This window comes from Pinus tabuliformis, chromosome X (assembly GCF_031772625.1).
Source record: "Pinus tabuliformis cultivar Carrire ecotype Pingquan chromosome X, CPIR1, whole genome shotgun sequence".
In the NCBI taxonomy this organism is placed as follows: domain Eukaryota; kingdom Viridiplantae; phylum Streptophyta; class Pinopsida; order Pinales; family Pinaceae; genus Pinus; species Pinus tabuliformis.
In genome coordinates, this window is record NC_142308.1 from 1,143,082,629 (window position 1) to 1,143,104,307 (window position 21,679).

The following is a 21,679-nucleotide window of genomic DNA, read 5'->3' on the forward strand; positions in this document are numbered from 1 at the left end:
GGACATGTGGAGAGAGAGAGGCCCAGAAATCCATACCCAATAAATGAGGAGAGAGAGAGAAGTGTGAAGATGTGTGTGCCCAAATGAGGCTAAGTTACCTTCTATTTATATGTAATGTTTAGGATGAATAGACGTGACTGTTGGGCTTCTGAGCCTACATAAGTTTGTTAGCCGACCTTGACAATTTGACCATAATCAAAATAAATTCATAACTTCATTTGTACATGTCAGAATCAGATGATATTTAGATCAATCCTACACCACTCGAAGAGAGGAATCCAAGAAAAATATCAGCTATCATAAATATGATGACCCATATGGAGTTTGGTCCTAGTTTCCAATTTTAACAGATAAGGATGTCATCCAAAAGAGAAGGGCAGAGTTACTGGTGTCATTAGTGCGAAAGGAGTATCAAAATTGATGTGTGGGAGGAGGGCCTCATTTTCCCCCATTGCAATGGAGGCTTTGTCAAGGAAACGGAGAGACCAACACCAAATGTTGGGTACCACCCATATACACCTAGGGGAGGGTAGGGGCAGAAGCAAGGGGGATTGCGATTCCAGCCATGGCAAGCTGGACTAGGTCCTATTGGGGGTCGTTCTACAACTCTTACAGCTGATCATGGCATAACCCAAATGATGGAATCCCTTGCTGCTTTCTTCCAACATGGGAACGATGATGACAACAACAACAATAGTAATACCAAAGATGAGGAGCAGAGAGGGAGAGGAGGAAGGGTACAAATTTGGATGGATCCTGGTGGGTTCAATCCTATGATGTTTACTCATGGTCAAATGATGTAGAATTTGATGGGTCTGGGTGGGGGGAATGTGGAATTCTTTGTTGATGATAGCACAGGGGAGTGACCCACCAGATTACCTGGTAAATTTGGGGATTATTTCCTTGGGCTTGGTTTGGATCAACTTATACAACAACTAGCAAAAAATGACCACAATAGGTATGGTACACCTCCCTCCTCCAAAGCTTCCATAGGAATAATGCCCACCATTAAAATTACCCAAGACCTTCTTGTTACCAATTCTACACAATGTGCAATATGCAAGGATGAATTTGAAGTGGGCACCGAAGTAAGATAGATGCCATGTAATCACATGTTCCATTATGTTTGCATTCTTTTGTGGCTTGAAAAACATAATCCTTGTCCAGTTTGTTGATATGAGATGCCCACAGATGACGTGGAGTATGAGTAGGCTCACTCCTATGGGTAAAGCTCTCCTTGGGTTTGGAATTTTGGCGACACATCGGATGGGCAAGGTGGAAACCTTGATGTGTTTTCTTCATGGAGTATTATGGGAACATCAAATAATAGTAATAATAAATTTTTGGGCATGAAATGAGCTCTGGCAATACTTTTGTCGGTACTAGTAGTATTGCCCCAAATCAACGACAAGCTTCTAGTGGTGGTACTATTGTTCTATTTCCTGCCCACGAAGCAACTAATTTCAATGGTAGTGGTAGAGGGATAAGCAGGAACTTCGAGGTCTCTCTTGTAGGGCCATTCAGGGCTTCGTTTTCAACAACTTAGCAAGCTCATGGTGAAACAAGCTTTGATCCTGCAAACAATGGAGAGACTATTTCTAGCAGACCAGAAGAGGGAAATTACTTTCAGGGGAACAACTTAGCTACTGCGAGGGAAGAGGATGATGGTGATACTCTTATGTCTAAAGCAAGAGAGGGGGACTTGGACTGATGGTTTGTAACATATATCATGCAACTGCGACTAGATAGAGTTCATCTTTTTTAAAGCTATGATTTTTAGGTCATTCAACCATAAGTAATCATTTGGAAAGTGACATTACAGTCCTTCCTTCTCAAGATTGTTTTCACTCAAGCAATCTAGAACCTTCATATCAATACTAGAATCTCGAATATGCCTGTAGAATGCTCCAACACAATTGAACCTAACATCATTGTCACACTCTGCCATATTGCAAAGCAATCCACTATGATTGAAACCATCCCTCATAAAAATCCATGGATCCCAAGACCACATTGGGATACTGACATTTCTATTACCTGAAATCTAGCCCAATATTTGTTTCATTTCTCTGCAACCTAATATTGTACCCACCTTGTAGAAGTAAATTATAAATCCTGCAAGTTATGAATTCACATTTCAAAGGAGAAAGCATCCCCCCCTAAGGTGATGTATAAAATCCCTTATGCAAAAAATCCTTCCCATCCTAAGAGCAACCAAAATTTTGTTCTAGAAAGAATCCTATTGTAGCTATCCATTGCCCTAGTTGTTATCGATAGATTGGATCCATTGTCAACCCTATAACTTTACCATCAATGCGGTCACCCGTTATAACCACAAGTTCCTCACTGAAATTAGCAAAGGCTAATGTTTTTGTAGTTCCACCAAGTTTATTCTCCTCAAAATCAGATACCATAGGTGCATTTTTCAATACAAAAAGAAATGTATTAGCATCTATAATTCCAAAATCATACAAATAATGTAAGAAGTTGTTCTCTATAGTTTGGAACATGTGTTAAAAAACAAGTCTCTTTGGACAAACAACACTATATGGGAAAATTTGAGAAGATAATGGCATTACAACAACACTTAGTTTTACGAGAAACTGTAGTGGTACATGATTTTTAACAACCAACTCCCCACATTAGGGATCCAATGAGTGTACAAGCAACTGTAGTGGTACATGATTTTTAACCAACTCCCCACAGTAGGGATCAACTGAGTGTACAAGCAATTATAGTGGTACAAGATTTGATAACCAACTCCCCACAATGGGGATCAATAAACCAACACACCACCCAATAATAATTCTAGTCACAGAGCCAACAATAATAGCTAAAACAAGATATCCATAGGGTTCTGGGATAGACCAAACATTCCCATCTTTTCAATCAAAAATTGGAAACAAACTCCACCAAAGTAGAGAGAAAATTCAATAGGAAAAAATAGTGGAATAATGTAATCCATGAGTGACCTAAGAAAATGTCGACCAAATAATTTTTCAGAGATAGTGAAAATTGGCCACGTTAAAAAAAAAATTACTTCCCACCAAATGTCAAAATGCTTCCACCAAGTCCAGTATACAAGTAGACAAGTAACTGTAGCATAAAAGGTGATTTCTCCCCAATGGCTCACCCATTCCTCTTTAGAAGCCTATCAATGTTAGGCATATTATTAGCTAATGAGTCTTTCCAAATTGCCTTTGGCAATAATAAGCCAACAAGAGCACTTGGAACAAACATAAGCATTGCCTGGAAAGAATGTGCATACCAGTTCATAGGTAATTTGACACTAGCAATCTCAAGAAAGCAAACACTGCAAGTACAATTACTGCTAAAATTTGCCCCACTACATGCAACACCATACCTTTAAAGATACACCAAATACCTGTGAGCTAGGAGAGACACATGAAATTGGAAGACATGGAAAATACAAGAGCAAGAAGAATAAATATCATAGGAAAAACATGTAATATCCTGACTATTTTCTTTGAATAAATAACCATAAACCATGAAAGATAGTTGAAGAAAACTGGCCGATCCTCTTGGGTGCTATTTTCTGCAACCATGAGATCAACTATTTCCTAAGCATTTCTTAACTAGAAGGAACTTGAAAGTTCTTTCAATAAGTTGATTAAGTTCTCCCCTCAAATGTGTATGCTTCTAGGCAAAATTTTATTTGCCTTGTCATATCTAATGTGATAGAAATAACCTCTAATGATGAATATAATATCTAATCTCGAGATATCCCCATAGTCCTCAACAAATATTTGATAATTTGTATCTCCAGTAATCAGAGGAAAAATATCTTGTGCTGCACTATGTGTCATAAACTGCTGACTTGGTGTAGACCAAAGAAGGCCATGATCTAGGACTGGATTGAAAAACTAAATCAAGTACTCCTGTGCCAAATTCTTCCACATTTATAAAGGCTCTGATTGTTTCCTTCCATTTATGTGTCTTCATAAGTCCATGAGATGCCAATAGAAAATCTCTTTTGCACCATTCAAAATGAAAATAATTGGATGTGGTGGCACTTGATCATAATCAATACTCCCAACATGGATGCTACAGATGATCCACAGTCACCAGCTCCTGGAGAACCCAATGGATTTTCAAAATGACTGTTGATGAGAATAGATGGATATCAATGGTAGTGGTAGAGGGACAAGAAGGAACTATGAGGTCTCTCTTGCAGGGCCATTCAGGGCTTCCTTTTTAACAACTCAACAAGCTCAAGTTGAAACAAGCTTCGGTCCTGCAATGGAGAGACTATCTCTAGCAGACCAGATGAGGGAAATGGTGCTCAGGGGAACAACATAACTATTGTGAGGGAAGAGGATGATGGTGATACTCTTATGTCTGAAGCAAGAGAGAGGGACTTGAACTAATGGTTTGTAACTTATATCACACAACTACGGTTAGCTAGAGTTCAACTTTTTTAAAGGTATGATTTTTAGGTCCTTCAACAATTCCATGTAAAGAATGAAATAAGGACTAGTTCATATATTTTCCTGTTCCCACATTGAAAAGTTATTTAGAACTTAGGCAATTTTATTCATCACCTTAGTTTTCATTATTGTGGAATACTACTACTACAGTGAATAGGTTGCGATGATGATCAACAAATCAAGTTATTTTTCAATGAATGATGCTAATTATCCACTGTTAAGGAGTTTTAAGTTAATTTTTGGGTAAATTTTGCATGTCGTTAGATTAATGTATCTTTCTTTGCAAAAAATTTTAAGCACAGAGAATTACAATCAAAACAACATATTTTTTCTGAATGTGGCAATACAATTCAGTCATGAGAAATGACAATAGAAAATGATAGCAATAGAATGGTGATAATTCTTTGATTTCAGTTGAGAATCTAGTCTGGCTAAACTTTCCAATATTAGAAATTGAATGTAAGCACCTCTGCTACTTAGATGGTCCCACACACCAATTCTAAGCATGAAATTTTTCCATGCCTCCTTAAGAAGTTGTTCTTTTGATCAATGGAATGAACTATGACTTCTTGCAACCTAGTTCAATCATCTCTATAATTATTTTATGGAATATGAATTACTTTCTTAAGACTATCTATCAATATCAATTAGAAAAAATGAAAATAAATATTTTATGGGAATGTAGAAAGATGGAATCTCATCATATGAACCGTTGAACTCCAAGCCTTTAACATAAATATCTGTTCAGGTAAGCATTCTTCTACAAAATTTAGTTTCCAAGGACTCACTTAGAATTATAATGTGTGTATGAAAGATCTTATATGGAACTACACTTCAACACAGCTTGTGGTGTTTGGGGAAGTCAGAATTTCAAGTACCTTCTTCCTAACCTCAACTCCAATAGAACACAAGCCTTTACCCATATGTACAATTAGATACTAAATGGTCCATTATACTCCCAAACATTCATAGTTGTTGTTAAACGATGGATTACTATTTCCTCCTGTTAAATTCTACACCAATTTAAAAGGGGCATCTTCTCTGATAACCTTTCTTATCTCTTGAAGAACACATTTAGAGGTACAAGGATTCTCCAACAGAAGATAAGGCATGCACTGAAAGATGCATTCAAGAGATGGAGAATCCTTCCCTGGTATAGCCATCTCTTTTGTAAGGTTGAGTCCTTGACTCTTTTTTTCTCTGCTATCACTTCCCAGTTATTTTTACTTTGTTTCGGATAGGCATTCCTAGAGATGTAAAAGCTCTTGGAGCCTTCTTTAAATGGATCTCCTAGATTTGCAAGGTTCTCTCCTAGAAATGGAGATGATTTTAGGCATAGATAGTGGCATTTTTATCAGTCAACTCCATCCTGCTTTTATAAGGACAATGTTTAGCATTTGTTTGCAGATTTTGTCCAAGGAGAATTGTGCCATCAGCAAAGAGTTGATGAGAGATATACTTGATCTCGAAAGTGAGGAAACTCTTAAGTTTTGTAAATTATAGCAAAGATGTAAAGTTATGTGAGTCTCCTCTAGAGGGTTGTAATTGGAGTCTCCCTTAACGGGTTGCACCTAAGGACCAAAATGCCAAATCTCATTCAATGATCTTGTGTATCTAGAAACGATGATTCTTATTGAAATATGAGATTTTTTTCTAAATTTTACATTTGTTGAGAAAATTGATCAACAAAGAATCACCCGGCACAAAGAACTAATGTGATTTTCCACTCATCTTTCTTATTCTAGTTCCTTTATAGGTTATTTTTGCACAATCAGGCATCAAATTGTTTCTTGATCTGCTAACTTTATCTCACAAAATTGTATTAGAGAAATAAGATATTTGGAATCTGTGAGATTGGAGACCAAAGAAGATCTGTGTCAGAGAGCTAAGGATGAGACCGAGAAAGTTTGGCATGCTCAGGAAATAGTTTTTATCAATAGAAGCCAAGTTTAGTTAAGCGAAGCACTTGTAGGGTATATGATACCCAACATTAGTGTGTTATGTATTCTTTTGACAGGGTATACATATTATTTGGACAATATTTATAAAAACTTGCTATAACTATTGGAAAGTGAAATAAGAGTATATTTCATCATTGTTCAGAAGACCTAAAAGGGAGCTACCCTTTTTGGATCAAAATCAAGGCTTCACCTTTTCATACAACTTGATGGGGTTGGATGAGGTTCCCTCCAATGTAGGAGTTTGTTCCTTGGCTATAAATAGAGCTTGTTGGTTTGTTTCTCTACCTAGAACCACTATTTCCAAATTAAACAGTCTTGCATACTGCATCAAATTTCTTATATAGAAAGTTCAAGTCCTTGATGATGGCCTACTATTGCTCACCCTTTTCCTCTACAACCTATACAATGAGGGCTTTGTTAATCATATACACTTTTATCATTCAGAAAACTTGTGTGTCTCTAGACTAGGAGTCTGGAACTCGAACTAGATATCTCAAAGGTGGGTGTCTCCCTCCTCTTAGTCCTAATTTCCTTCTCCATTCTAGCTATTTCTTGCTTGATGCCTTTGGGAAATCAACTATGTCAGTTCCTTGCTACTTGCATAGCCTCAACTTGAGCCTGGTGATTCTTTGGTTTGGATTTCTATGGTGGTATGTCATTTAACTCTTTCCATACATTATATGCATTTCCTTAAACAAATATCATAATGGAAAGTAACCCTTAAAATAGGAACACCCAAAAAATAGTTGAAGCTAATTAACTCATGACAAAAAAAAACATATTTCCATAGTATTTAGCTTGAACTCTCAAGGAAATAACCAGAACCTATTCATATAATATTGATTATTTTTCTTGCCATCCTATGGTATTGTTTTTCTTCTCAATAGAGATCTCACCATGCTTGCTTATGCTTTAGCTAAAAAGATAAGGTTGGGCTTGCATGACAAAATTGAAGGTTCCTTCAACACCATAAAAAGATGGAGTCCCATGAGGGTTAATGATATTTACAGGGAGTTTTCCTTTCAGACCTCTTAAATACTGCTAATTAAACATAATTACATTCCATATCAAGATAATTTTGTATTGTGAAGTGTATCCTATCATAGATAGTCATGTTTACTAACAGATGGTTGAATTTTAAGTAGGAGGAACTTACTATTGTGGATTCCTTATCTGGCTTTGCAACAGGATAAATATCCATCTTCAATGAGTAAAACTCTGTAATTATACTTTTTAGCTAAACTAGGACCATGAATGTGAATAGATATTGATAGTGAATGAACATCTCTAAGGAGATGCGTGAATGATACCAAGTCAATAGAGGTAATGGGAGATGACCTCCTTGGGTAGAAAACAATGTCATTATCAACTTATTTTGGAGTGATAGTGGTGATTTAGTTTTGATTTCTTACAAAAGGATGTCACATGGAAAAATATATTAGAGACAATGGCATTACCACCCAAAGACAGGTCTTTCACAGATGTATTTGTGACATAAAGAGGCATAATTCCACACAATTAAGTCACTTTTTTTCTAATATGGTTGACTAAATGGAATTTGTTGGGTCCAGTTATTTCTTGTGAAGCTTATCATTCATTTCATCTATCTTCTTCTTAAGTCATTTTTTCATGTGTGACTCTTATTTTTCATCTAGACCATCCTTTCTCCTACCTCTGCTATTGCTTGATGATTGCTTTCTTGTCTTGGGATACCACCTCAGTTATAGATGTTGCACCTAGCTTGGATTCATTGGGGTCACCTCAATTGTAGTTTCTCTTATTTCTATGGTAGGTTTCTTCCCAAAGTCACTATTTTATGCAACTATTGATGTCTTGACTTATGTAATTTCTCCAATTCATGGGAAAAAATGACTTTTTCCTTGTCTTTTTCATAGGATATGGCTTCCCAAAATTAGCCATTTTAGACATAGGCTTCTTCTTCCATCCCCCATTTTTTTTATACTTCTCCCTACTCCATTCTAATAGAGTTCCAATAAATCTAGGAGAAATAGTGTTAACTTTACTTCATCAAGGAAGACAAAATATTCTAGATGGAAAATTGCAGAGTTATAATTTCATCCTCCTATTACATCTTCTGGGTGACAGGGAGGTCGAATTAAGGAGCTTTATCATTCTAAGATTTTGATATAGCAGAAATCACAACTCTTCAATTTTTGGCCTCGATGAATATCCTTTAGAGTCTAGATATTGGGATCCCATCTTTTGAAATCATTTTTTCAAATTTGAAAAGCCAAGTAAACATTTTATCCCCATGGTGGGTTTTATGCTTGGATTTACTAATTAATTTTTGGTGACATTTATCATCCAAACTATTTATTCTTCAATATATATATATATATATATATATATATATATATATATGTGTACTTGTCATTCTAGATTTAAATTCTCTTCCAATTTTTTCTCTTAGGTCACCTCCCAACCTCAATTTTCCTTCAACTTGAGAGTTTAAATACTCTTAGATCTCTGTTCTTAAAACTGGAGATTTTTTATTCTTTATTCTCTATTTTGTTCTTAGATTTTTTACTTTAATTCCAAACTCTGGAGGACCACAAATGTCTCTCATAGTTCAACTTCATACCAACATCAATTACATGTTTTCATTCTTTAGCAACTTCTCCATAGCCTCTAAGCAGGGCCCTACATCTCTACTCTGGAGGACCACAAATGTCTCTCATAGTTCAACTTCATACCAACATAAATGACATGATTTCATTCTTCAGCTACTTCTCCATAGCCTCTAAGCAAGGCCCTACATCTCTACAATGTACCCATAATCTATTTTACTCCTTTAATTGATCCAACATTATGGTAGGTTGGTTCTACCATCTACCACTGTGAAGGTGCTGAGAGGAAGTTTTCATCATTCTCCTAGAGCTCATACTTATACAGAAGAATGAGGGTGGATCAAAGTTCTCCATGAGATGATACCTATTTCTTATAGGCTTTGGTAATAAATTATGGATCATGAGAATACATAGGGTGGTATGTAATTTTTTCTTTGCAAACCCTTCAACTCTTTTACGTCAAGTGACATTCACCTGATTTGGGATAATAGAATTTTAATAATTACCGATAGCTTCATCCTCTCCTAAAGTTTGAGGAGTGAGGGAGGGATGGATGGAGTTGATAATTCATGGCTTAAGATGAATTGGAGAGGATGACCAGTTGGATCTCCCACCAATGCCTCTTGAATGATTTTTATCAGCTCTAATAATTTTAAGGTTCTCCCTCTCAGTGGATTTATTAAATATCCAATCTACAATTTTATTGGTTGACCTTCTACTATGGACAAAAGAGATGTCCATCCTAGCCTTAACTTGTTCAAGTTAGGTTATCCTATTTTTTATAAACTAATAACTTTAGTTTACCATGGATTTGCCTACTAGAATGTCAATGAGTAATTTAGAGCCCCATTCAACCTCTACTGAATAGATTCTATCCCTGATGCAAAGTTGAATCCTTTTTCTCGAAGCTCCAGCCTTTTTACATATATATGTTTATGTCGCAACGTCCTTAGTAGCATGTACTTTTAGGGACAATGCTAAATCTTATTTGATGTAATGCTTACTGTGTACTTTTAGAGACATGGAAATTGGATCACATCCACCTAAGTTGAACTGAGAAGAGCTAAGGTTCATGCTAATAGCTTAGACATGGGTGGGCATTGTAGTGTTTGTATGTCCACGTGGTGGGACATTAAATATAGAAAATGCATTGACGACATGAATATGACGTTCACACACACCCATTTAGATTTGAGTTTGATATTGACATGTGGATTCCTAAGCCTAAGGATCCATCAAATGCACACAAATCACCGAGTTTTGAAATATAGAAATAGGGGATATGCAACTTCAAGCTTCACAAACTGGGAAGTGCGTCTCAGACCTGGGTCTATATAGATTTGTGCTCGATGCAAGGGTAGTAAAGCATGACACACATCATGAGGAGCTAGGAATGGATTTTGGAACCAAATGGAAAGAAGAGAAATTACAACAAGACCACGAACCAAGATTCATATGAATTCTTTGCCATGGATAAGTGTAAGAAAAATTTGATAAGTCTCCCAAATTTTTTTAATTCTTCCACTACACCTAAAGAAGTTTGATTTTATAATGTGCCAATGTTTTGATAAAAGTTAGCTCAAAAGCCATTAAGGCTTGCTCCCTTATTATTTTGTAATGAAAACATCACTTCTTATAGTCTTCTTCAGTGATGAGTGCCCTAAGCTTTTTGTTGACCTCGATGCTTATAAGATTTGGGATGTTTTTTCACATAGCTCATTGCTTTCGGGGGCTATGTCACTAGGTTCCATTACCATGTCATAAAAACAAAGAAGAAGAGATTAATAACATAGATGTTTTTCTTTCACTAGAAAGTCGCATACAATTGCATGATAAAATTTACTGACCACAGAGTCTTAACGGTCAAGGCAAGCCATCAAACCCTCAATAAGCTTGAAATTCGGTATCTAAGTAAAACTTTAATTGTCTGTCACGTTAGCCGAGAGCTGGGTGAAACCCTGAGACTACCATAACCGCGAACCAGCTCAACAAGGGAGGGTTTCAAACCAAGAATTCCATTATCCACTACAAGAACCCTCAGTGACCGCACACGCAAAAGACAAGAATGTTGTTAGAGAAATACCCAAAAGCTAAAAATAAAATGGAATCACTGATTATAGAACTCAAGGTTCCGAGAGTTACCTGAGCGCTGTAGCCATGAAAAGACCCTCCACAGCCAAAAACTCCAGCGCTGCCTTAAGAATAAAGCCCAAATTAGCCCATAGCTATGAAGGCCATGTAACAGAATAAAGTAGGATGGAGATCGAAAAGTAAGGGTAAGGGAAAACTAGAGAGATAGCGTAAGGCCATGGACTGGAGTCAGAGCAGAGCTACTCTGCCGGAACAAAAGAGAACAAGTCGAAAATGACTGAGGCACACCAGACAAGGAGATAAGCGGATTAATCATGACCGTTCGATGGAGCGACTACAAGGAGAGCTGTGGATGGGGCGTACCTTTCCATGCAATGACTAACAACTGTCCGCCATCTCGAAGTATTCGGAAGAACCCTCTGCTAGTTCTTGGGTTGGAGAACCCAAGTCAACAGTTAGGATATGTACATTATAGCACCAATCATATACGTAGGTTAAAACTATAATGTTTAATCAAAGGTAAATGATAGCAAGTCATTATACATAAGGTTTAATTGTATTATTTCAATAATCATAAAAATGAATTTTTGTATAAATGTGAAAGTATGCCATGGTAAATGCATAAAGTAATTATTATTATTATTATTATTATTATTTTAATTATTTTAATTTTTTTTAATTATTTTAATTATTTTAATTTTTAATTTTATTTATTTTTTTAAATGTATGAAGAGTTGTTACACTTACTCTTCATGAGCAAGAATATAAAGATGATTTTGGATATCTTCTACATGTGTGACACCTAGCCTATGTAAAGGGACATGTCTAAGCTATAATCCTCAACACTCCCTCCTAGCAAGGAAGGCATTATCACTGCCCCCACTCTATCTTTGTAAATGCAACTTTTCCTTTCCCAAGAGCCTCGAACAATGTAAACTTTGAAACTAGAACTATACTGAGTACCCGTTTCTTTGAGGTAGTAAAAAATCATCCAATTTTGAAAAGTGTTGATTCAAAATATACCCCTTTTTTGGAGCATATTTTTGATAGTTTAAATTTTTTTATGTATCAAATATGAACATTTTCTTTTTAATGTTAGTGATTTTCATGTTGATTTTGAAAAGTATTGATGCAAGATCAATCCCTTTTTTAGGGCTCATTTTTGAAACTTTAAAATTATAATGTATTAAGTGTGGATATTTATTTTTTAAATGTTGGTGATTTTCATGTGGATTTTGAAAAGCATCTACATTTATTTAAGGCATATTTTTGACATTTGAAATTTTATTTATGTCCTAAGTAGGCACAATTTTTTAAAATGCTGACTATTTATCCATTTTTCAAATTGTCTTATTCCTCTTCTTGTTTTTCATTTTAAGACGTTTGTTTTTTAAGGGTTTTTCAAACACGTGTTTTTTTTTCTTTGCAATGTTTTTTTATAATGAAAATTTTAATTTTTTTTAGAAGGTTTTAAAAAATAATAACATTAATATTTCGAGGTTGTGATTTTTTATATATTTATATCATTAACTAATACTTCAATACACATTAAATAATTGTCACAAAATAACAATAATTTTCTATATTCTGCAATAAAATTTATTAGGGTTTTACAATTTTGGCCATTCATGTTGCCCTCTTTTATCAGATCCCTTGCTTGTTTCATAGACTTTTGATTAGATACAAATACAGTGCTTGGAGTCTCCCGCAAAAAGTTCACATTGGCCAAAATTTCTTTGTATTCAAAAATATATTTCTCCAATTTCCCTTCGTCTTTTTATAATAACATTGATGATAGGTTGTGCATAAGTCTATTGTTCAATATAAGGTCTAAAAAGAGCTAACATCCTTTACTGAAGTATACCACAAAAATATGTAAAAAATACACACATTGGAGTAATCTCCTTGATAAACCTATTTATGTTCCTTCCTCTACAACCATTTTACTTACCCTTTCATCAATTTTACATTTTCCCTTCTTGGATTCATTTGCTTCCTCCTGCTCAACAATATACCTTGTCCAAAAATCTTCTACCCAAAAAAGATTCTGCCATGTATCCTCCCTCCTTTCCCATGTTCTATAATATGTTACTGAAGTGATACATCTCCAGCCGATGATTTCCCATCCTATTAGGATGAATACAAGTTCCAAGATAAATGCTATGAATTTTAACTAGAACTATGCACTGGAAAAACCCTTTATGATTGGATCATGGACAAGCCATTTGCTCGCTGAAATTAAAACATAAAGTGTGATAGCCATTGCGGTTGATGAAAATAACAATGATTTGACAATAATGGACTAAGGGTAACATGCATGGGCCATAATCCAAGACTTGAGAACTTGATCTTCTACAACCTAGCACGAATTCTCAACACCATCTAATTTCTTTGTAAGAATTATGGGAATTATTTGACAAATGATGACTCTGATGCTTTTATTGGCCTTTGTTGCGTAACTGAGAAGGAGAATAATCCATACTAAATATATAGATATTATTTCACCTTATATGATGAACGAATCCTCAGTAACCTGTTTGGTGTTTGGCCTGATCTGTATGTTGTTCAATTGCTAGCTAAAGAAACTACCACTTTTGCTAATATTGTGGACACAAATAGAGAAACACAACATGACATCAAATATGCAAGGCATATATAAAAGTTAATTCACTAAAAATAGATTTATAAAATAGTTAATTCAAATTATAAATAAATTTGTAGTCTCGTTTCCATTTTTAATTATTAAAATTTTCCTTTCAGATTTACTGAGATAATTTGATTGAAAATCTTAAAGGGAATTTTTTTTTATCAAACCATATTCCTTGTAGTGAGTACATAACTTGTGTTTATTTTAGAGTGTATAGCCACCATGCAATAAATAAATTATCAAACCATTAAATGTTAAGATAATAAAATAAGATGGATTGATAACCTTAGATCTAAGGAGAAAAATTTATCATTATGATTTAAACACTTTGAGATGGATTGATGAAATGCTTTCAGATTGAAAATCCATCACAACTAATGACCCCTCCCATCTATTGCATTGAAACTCCCTTTACTTATTAGAAGATGTTGTCAGAGGTTGTGGCCATTAATATTTAACAAGCCCTACACAGTTTTGCATACAATTATAAAATATGCTTGCTCATGTATAATTATTTTCAACTTAAACTTTTTTGCATACAATAAGAAAATATGCTTGCTCATGTATAATTATTTCCAACTTAAACTGTTTTGCATACAATAAGAAAACATGCTTTCTCATGATAATTATTTCCAAATCAAACAAGAATAATTTTCCACATTTCCAAATTTATGTAGTTATACCCTTGGGTTGTTATCATTTTCTAGGGTTGCTTGTTGTCAACTTCTAAGCTTATTTTGGGGCTTCTATGCTTATTTTGGGTATGGGTATTTTCTATCTGTTTGACACTGCATCCTTTGTGAGCTTATTTGAATGATAAACATTTGATTTTTTCAATCTTCAGTAATACAAATCATTTACATATGAAATGACACCATATAAACATTTTACAAAGAACAAAAATGTATAAGACTTAACATTTGATTTTTTCAATCTTAAGTAATACAAATCATTAACATATGAAACTAGACCATATAAACATTGGAAATATATAAGATTTATAAATATGGGAAAACTTTTAATGAAAAAAATATAAATATTTTACAAGGAAGAAAAATGTATAAGACTTACTTACAGTGCCATCTTTTATTTCAATTGACAAGTACAATTTCATTGTTTATTCATCTTATATTTGTTACATGTGTAATTTTAAAGAAACATTCCAAAAGAATTAATAATCCTTCTCTCATAGAAAAATTTCTGAAAACAGACCATATGACCTCTTGTAATCTTATTACAATTGATTAATTTCCACAATTAAAATTCATAGAGAAATTTCTCAAAATAGACTATAAGATCTGCCTACAATCTTATTACAATTGAGAAACTTCAATCTTTAGTAAGACCAAAGAAAATGTAAGCATTGTCATTCCGAGCAGATGAAATGCAGATTAGATAAAATGCAGATTGAGTTTTAAAAAAAATGATGGTAGGACCCATATATATTGGCTTTCCATAGCCAAAATCTACATCATGAATAGGAACTCAAGCCCAACTTGTGATACAAATACTAGGAGACCTATGTTGTGTCTCCTAGAGACAAACTTGGATTGCTTCAAGACCAGTGCCTGGGCACATCTAAAATGGTGTGTCTCAAAAGATTTGGATATGCTGGAGACAACACCTATGGTTCTATAGGTTTATGGGTATATATGAAATAGGTTGGTTCATTAATCTAAAGAAATGAAACATGGATTTCAAATACTTCTTCACAAATTTAGATCTTGGAAATAATCATCAAAGAGTGGAGGTCGATAGCTTCAAGGTCTTACAGCTTAATAATCTTCTACAGAGCGGGAAAAAGAGGATACTAGAGGAGGGAAACTCATCACATAGAGCTTAAGACCTCAAGAATCCAATGTTGAACACAAAGAGCTTGAGGAAGTAAGAATTTCTATGTTATTTGGGTTACAAGCAGAAATGAGGTCTGAAGGAAGGACTGAAGGCTATAATTCATATGTTGTACATTTAAAGATATAATCACACTGTGTTGGTGTGGAGCCTGATTATCTTCTTTATTCAAAGGTATTGCCGCACTGGACTCTAGTTCGTAATGGGGTGGCAATGTCACCCGTAATATTTGCGCTACAAGGGGGGGTTGCTACGACCTTTGGGAGTCCCCCCCCTGGTGGGGGATCGGGGCAGCGCCCCCGAAGCTTAAAATAGATGTAAAATTGCATTATAAAATGTTGTAATTTTGTAGTCAATCTGGGTCGTCCATTAGGCAGAGATCTGACAGTAGAAGTTATGTTTAATTTAGGGCTTTTTGCCCTAGAAGGAAACCCCATCGCTATATATGAGGGAATTTTATTGCATCTATGTAGATATGTATTATGAGTGAGAAAGAGAGAGGAGATTGTGTGAGAGCGAAGAGGGAATTACAACAGATCTGCTGTAGGTTGTATCTCTTCAGTTTGTTGGATAATATAAAAGGAAGGACTGGCTATTTCTCCGTGGACGTAGCCCAAATTGGGTGAACCACGTATATCTGTGTCTCTCTTATTTTATGTGTTTTCTGTGTTTGTATTTCTACAATATATTTTATGTGTTCCATTACTCTATAATATATAATTTTCTAACAATTGGTATCATAGTCGAAGGTCTATTTGGCTGATAAACTCACAGGAGAGAAGGGTTCCTAGTTCGAGTGGGAGCAATGGCGGAAGATGGTAGGTTTAGGGTCGAAAAATTTAACGGCAAAAACTACTAGCTGTGGAAGATGCAGATGGAACACTATCTATATCAGAGAGATCTGTACCAACCACTGAGCAGAAAGGCAAAGAAGCTGAGGAGTATGACAGACACAGAATGGGATATTCTCGACAGAAAAGCACTTGGAACAATAAGGTTGTGCCTAGCAGCATTGGTAGTGTTTAATATTTCAAAGGAAACGACAATAGAGGGTTTAATGTCGACATTGGCCAAACAATATGAAAAACACTTAGCCTCAAATAAGGTATTTATTATGAAGTGTTTATTTAATATGAAAATGTCAGAAGGTGGATCTGTTGCTGATCATTTAAATGAATTTAATACAGTTACCAGTCAATTAAGTTCTTGAGGGGTAACTTTTGATGATGAAGTTAGGGCTCTGTTATTTCTGTGCTCATTGCCAGAAAGTTGAAATGGTTTAGTTATGGCCATTAGTAATGTTGTCTCTGGATCTAGTACTTTAAAGTTTGATGATGTTGTCAATGCAATCCTTTGCGAGGAAATGTGACGGAAAAGCTCCGGTGAGACATCAAGTAATGCTTTGACTGCAGAGACCAGAGGAAGAAAAATGGAAAGAGGAAAGAGCCTAGGATATCGCAGTAAGTCAAGGAAAGGCCGATCCAAGTCTAGATCGGGATAGTGTGCTGGAAGTGTGGGAAGAAAGGACACCTGAAGAAAGACTGCAAGTCTCGAAAGGGAAAACAAGGAGACGTGCAACAAGAAAACAATCATGAAGCGAATGTGACAGGTGATGTGTTGCAAGATGCTTTGTTTCTTTCTTTAGAAAATATTATTGATGCCTGGGTGGTATATTCAGGGGCCTCATTCCATGCCACACCGATAGGAAAAATTTTCATGATTATGTTCAAGGAGATTTTGGACAGGTTCGATTGGGTGATGATAAACCCTGTAAAATCATTGGAATGGGTACAGTTTTGATAAAACAACAGAATGGAAATCAATGGCTATTGAAGGAGGTAAGGCATGTTCCAAATCTGAAGAAAAATATTATTTCAACAGGGCAGTTGGGAGGTGAAGGCTGTGTGACTACTTTTATAGACAAAACATGGAAGGTGACTAAAGGATCCCTGATAATAGCAAAAAGAGAAAGGGTTGGTACATTGTATTTATGCAATGGTATTTATAATTTTGTTAATGCTTTAACCTCTACATGAGAAGATACAACATTGTGGCATATTGGCTCGGGCACATGAGTGAGAAGGGGATGCAGATTCTTCACTCAAGAAATTTGTTGCCAGGTTTGAAGCATGTTGATTTAAAATTCTGTGAGAATTGTGTTTATGGAAAACAGAAGAGAGTTAGATTCCTTAGAGTTGGGAAAGAAAAGAAGAGCGAAAAATTAGAGCTTGTGCATACAGATGTATAGGGACCTGCTCAGGTAGCATCTCTTGGTGGCTCTCGTTATTATGTTACTTTTATTGATGATGCAACCAGAAAAACCTAGATTTATTATATTCGAAAAAAATATGATGTATTTGATACTTTCAAGAAATGGAAAGCTTTGGTTGAAAATGAGACATGAAAAAGGTTGAAGTGTCCGAGACCAGACAATGGAGGTGAATATTGCAACAAAGAGTTTGATAGGTATTGTTCAGAGAATGGAATTTACAGAGAGAAGACAGTTCCAGGAACACCACAAGAAAATGGTGTGTCAGAAAGGATGAATAGGACAATCATGGAGCATGCAAGGTGCATGAGATTGCATGCATGATTTCCTTTACAATTTTGGGCAGATGTTGTAGATATTGTTGTTTATCTAATAAACAGAGGGCCTTCAAGTTCCTTGGATGGTGTTATTCTAGAGGAGGCATGGATAGGTAAAAAGGTAAGCTACTCATTTTTAAAAATGTTTCGTTGTTAAGCCTTTGTCCACATTAATAAAGAAAATATAACAAAGCTTGAGGCAAAATCAAAGAAATGTACTTTTATTGGATATGGTGTTAATGATTTTGGTTATCGCTTTTATGATTATGAAAAACACAAAATCATTAGGAGCAGAGATGTCATATTCAATGAAAAGGTTTTGTATAAGGATCAGTTGCAGGAAAAGAAACAAGAAAAAGAAAACGGATAATAGACAGTGCTTGATGAGATCACAGAAAAAGTGATGGTACCTGAAAATCATAATGATCAACTGCCAGAACAACAACCACAACATCAACAAGCACCTCAAACACCTGAAAGTGATGTTAGAATATCTACCCGGATAACTAGACCCCTTGAACGACTCTCCTTCATTATATTGAGTACTGTTGACTGATTCTGGTGAACCAGAATGTTATGAAGAAGAAGTGCATGTAGAAACCAGGAAGAAGTGGGAGCAAGCCATGAAAGAAGAGATGAACTCCTTAGCACAAAACCAGACTTGGGACTTAGTCAGGTTTCCTGCATGTAAAATAAAATTGCAAAATAAATGGGTTTACAAGTTGAAGGAAGAAGATGGAGGTAGAAAAAGGTATAAAGCTAGACTTGTGGTGAAAGGGTTTGCACAGAAAAATGGTATAAACTTTGATGAGATATTTTCTCCTATTGTTAAAATGACTTCAATTAGAACTATTTTAAGTCTAGTAGTAGCTGAAGATTTTCATCTTGAGCAGTTAGATGTAAAGATAGCCTTTCTCCATGGGGATTTGGAGAAAGAGATATATATGCAGCAGCCACAAGGATATGAGGTAAAAGGTAAGGAGAAACTAGTGTGTAGATTGAAGAAGAGCTTGTATGGCTTAAAACAGGCTCCAAGGCAGTGGTATCTAAAATTTGACAGGTTTATGTCTGAACAAGGTTATACTAGATGTCACTCTGATCATTGTGTTTATCTCAAAAAGAAAAATGATGGCAACTATATTATATTGTTATTGTATGTAGATGACATGCTTGTTGCAGGTTCTAACATGCAAGAAATAAATGTGCTCAAAACAAAATTGGCGAACTCATTTGCAATGAAGGATTTGGGTGCTGCAAAACAAATCCTTGGTATGAGAATAACTAGAGATAAGAAGAATCGAAAATTAACATTGTCTCAGAGTGAGTACATAGAAAAGCTGGTGAAAAGATTTAATATGTAGAATGCAATACCAGTTAGTATCCCTTTGGCTAGCCATTTCAAACCAAGTAAGGAGGTGTGCCCCAAGACTTAGGAAGAAATGGCTGATATGTCGAAAGTTCCATATGCATCAGCAGTTGGAAGCTTAATTTGTTCAATGGTCTGCACAAGGCCTGATATTGCACATGCAGTGGGACTTGTAAGAAGGTATATGAACAATCCAGGGAAAGAACATTGGATGGCGGTGAAGTGGATTCTCAGGTATTTGAGAGGTACCACAAATCAAGCATTATGCTTTGGTGGTTCAAACATTGCTCTACATGGATATTTTGATGCAGATATGGCAGGTGAAAGAGATAACAGAAGGAGCACAATAAGGTATGTGTTTACTGTAGGTGGAACAACTGTCAGTTGGGTTTCAAAACTGTAAAGTGTTGTTGCACTCTCAACAACAAAAGCAGAGTATATTGCTACTACAGAGGCTAGTAAAGAAATGATTTGGTTACAAAGGTTTCTGGATGAATTGGGTAAGAAGCAGGAGTTGGGTAGGTTATATAGTGATAGCCAGAGTGCCATACATCTTGCAAAGAACTCTGCATTTCATTCTAAGACAAAACATATACAGCTCAAGTCTCATTTCATATGGTCAGCATTAGAAGATGGACAGTTGAAGCTGGAAAAGATACGCACTAGCCAGAATCCTAGAGATATGTTAAAAAAAGTTGTAACAAGGGAGAAACTGAGATTTTTCTCAGTTTCAATTGGTTTTCAAGTATGATGAAGAAGATGAGAAACAACCAGGTCCAAAGTGGAGTTATTGTCCAGCAAATGAAGCAGTGGTGGAGTTGCTATAATCAGTCTCCAAGTGGGAGATTGTTGGGTGTGGAGCCTGAGTATCTTCTTTGTTCAGAGGTATCACTGCATTGGACCCCAGTTCACAATGGGGTGGAAATTCTGCCCATAATATTTGCGCTGCAGGGGTGGGATATGACCTTCGGGAACCCCCCCCCCTTGCGAGGGATTGGGGGTAGCACCCCCAAAGCTAAAATTATATGTAAAATTGTCTTGTAAAATGTTGTAATTTCATAGTCAATCTGGGTTGTTCATTATGCGGAGATATAACGATAGAAGTTATGTTTAATTTAGGGTTTTTTTCCCTAGAAGGCAACCCCCTCGCTATATATGAGGGAATTGTATTGCGTGTATGTAGATCTGTATTCTGAGTGAGAAAGAGAGAGGAGATTGTGTGAGAGCGAAGAGGGAATTATAGTGGATCTGTTGTAGGTTGTATCTCTTCAGTTTGCTGGATAATATAAAAGGAAGGACTGGTTGTTTCTCCGTGGACGTAGCCTAAATTGGGTGAACCACATATATCTGTGTCTCTCTTGTTTTATGTGTTTTCTATGTTTGTATTTATGCAATATATTTATGTGTTATGTTGCTCTGTAATATATAATTTTCTAACACAAACAATGTAAACTTTGAAACGGGAAATATAAACTCAAAACGGGAACTCTGGCCAAAAAACCTCGAAAAAACATCAAAAACAGTGCTAAAAACGAAAAGTATGTATACTGGAACGATGGTTTTTTTTTTTTAGGGTCAATTTTGAACATGTTTTAAAAATGGTAGTGAAAACAAAATTTTCGTGCAAAAAACAACCTGAAAACAAAAAGTGTTGATACTGGAACGATTGTTTTTTTTTTAGGGTCAATTTTCAACATTTTTAAAAAATTCTAGTAAAACCGAATTTTTATGTGCAAAAAAACAGCTCTTTATGAGGAAAAAACACACTAATGTTTTTGGTAGAATAACATTTTTCTTTCCTAAGTATAAAGTCAACATGTTTTAGTAATGACCATAAAGATAAAATAATGGGATCTAAAATACATTAAAATTCTATTAGTTTTCATCCATGTTGTTAGACATATAATAACATCACACTAAAGACTGCTAAAATTCTTAGAATTGTTTTCAACCATAACATTAAAGATACAAAAAAAAATTGGAATTTTTTCAACCATGACATTATGAACAAATTACATGACTAAATTAATCAAAATTTCATTATTTGTATATTGGATGAAACATACATTATATCTCTAATTTAATGTTACATTGTAGATATTCTAAACAATAAAAATCATCATAATTAAGACATATAATCC

The 21,679-nt window shown here is 35.3% G+C and overlaps 2 pseudogenes; one reads left to right on the forward strand and one right to left on the reverse strand.

The window, feature by feature from the left end:
- Positions 1-356: 356 nt before the first annotated feature.
- On the forward strand, positions 357-1,711 carry LOC149143901 (E3 ubiquitin-protein ligase RING1-like; annotated as a pseudogene).
- Positions 1,712-2,267: 556 nt separating this feature from the next.
- LOC149143902 (uncharacterized) lies at positions 2,268-4,135 on the reverse strand (annotated as a pseudogene).
- Between the last annotated feature and the right edge of the window lie 17,544 nt (positions 4,136-21,679).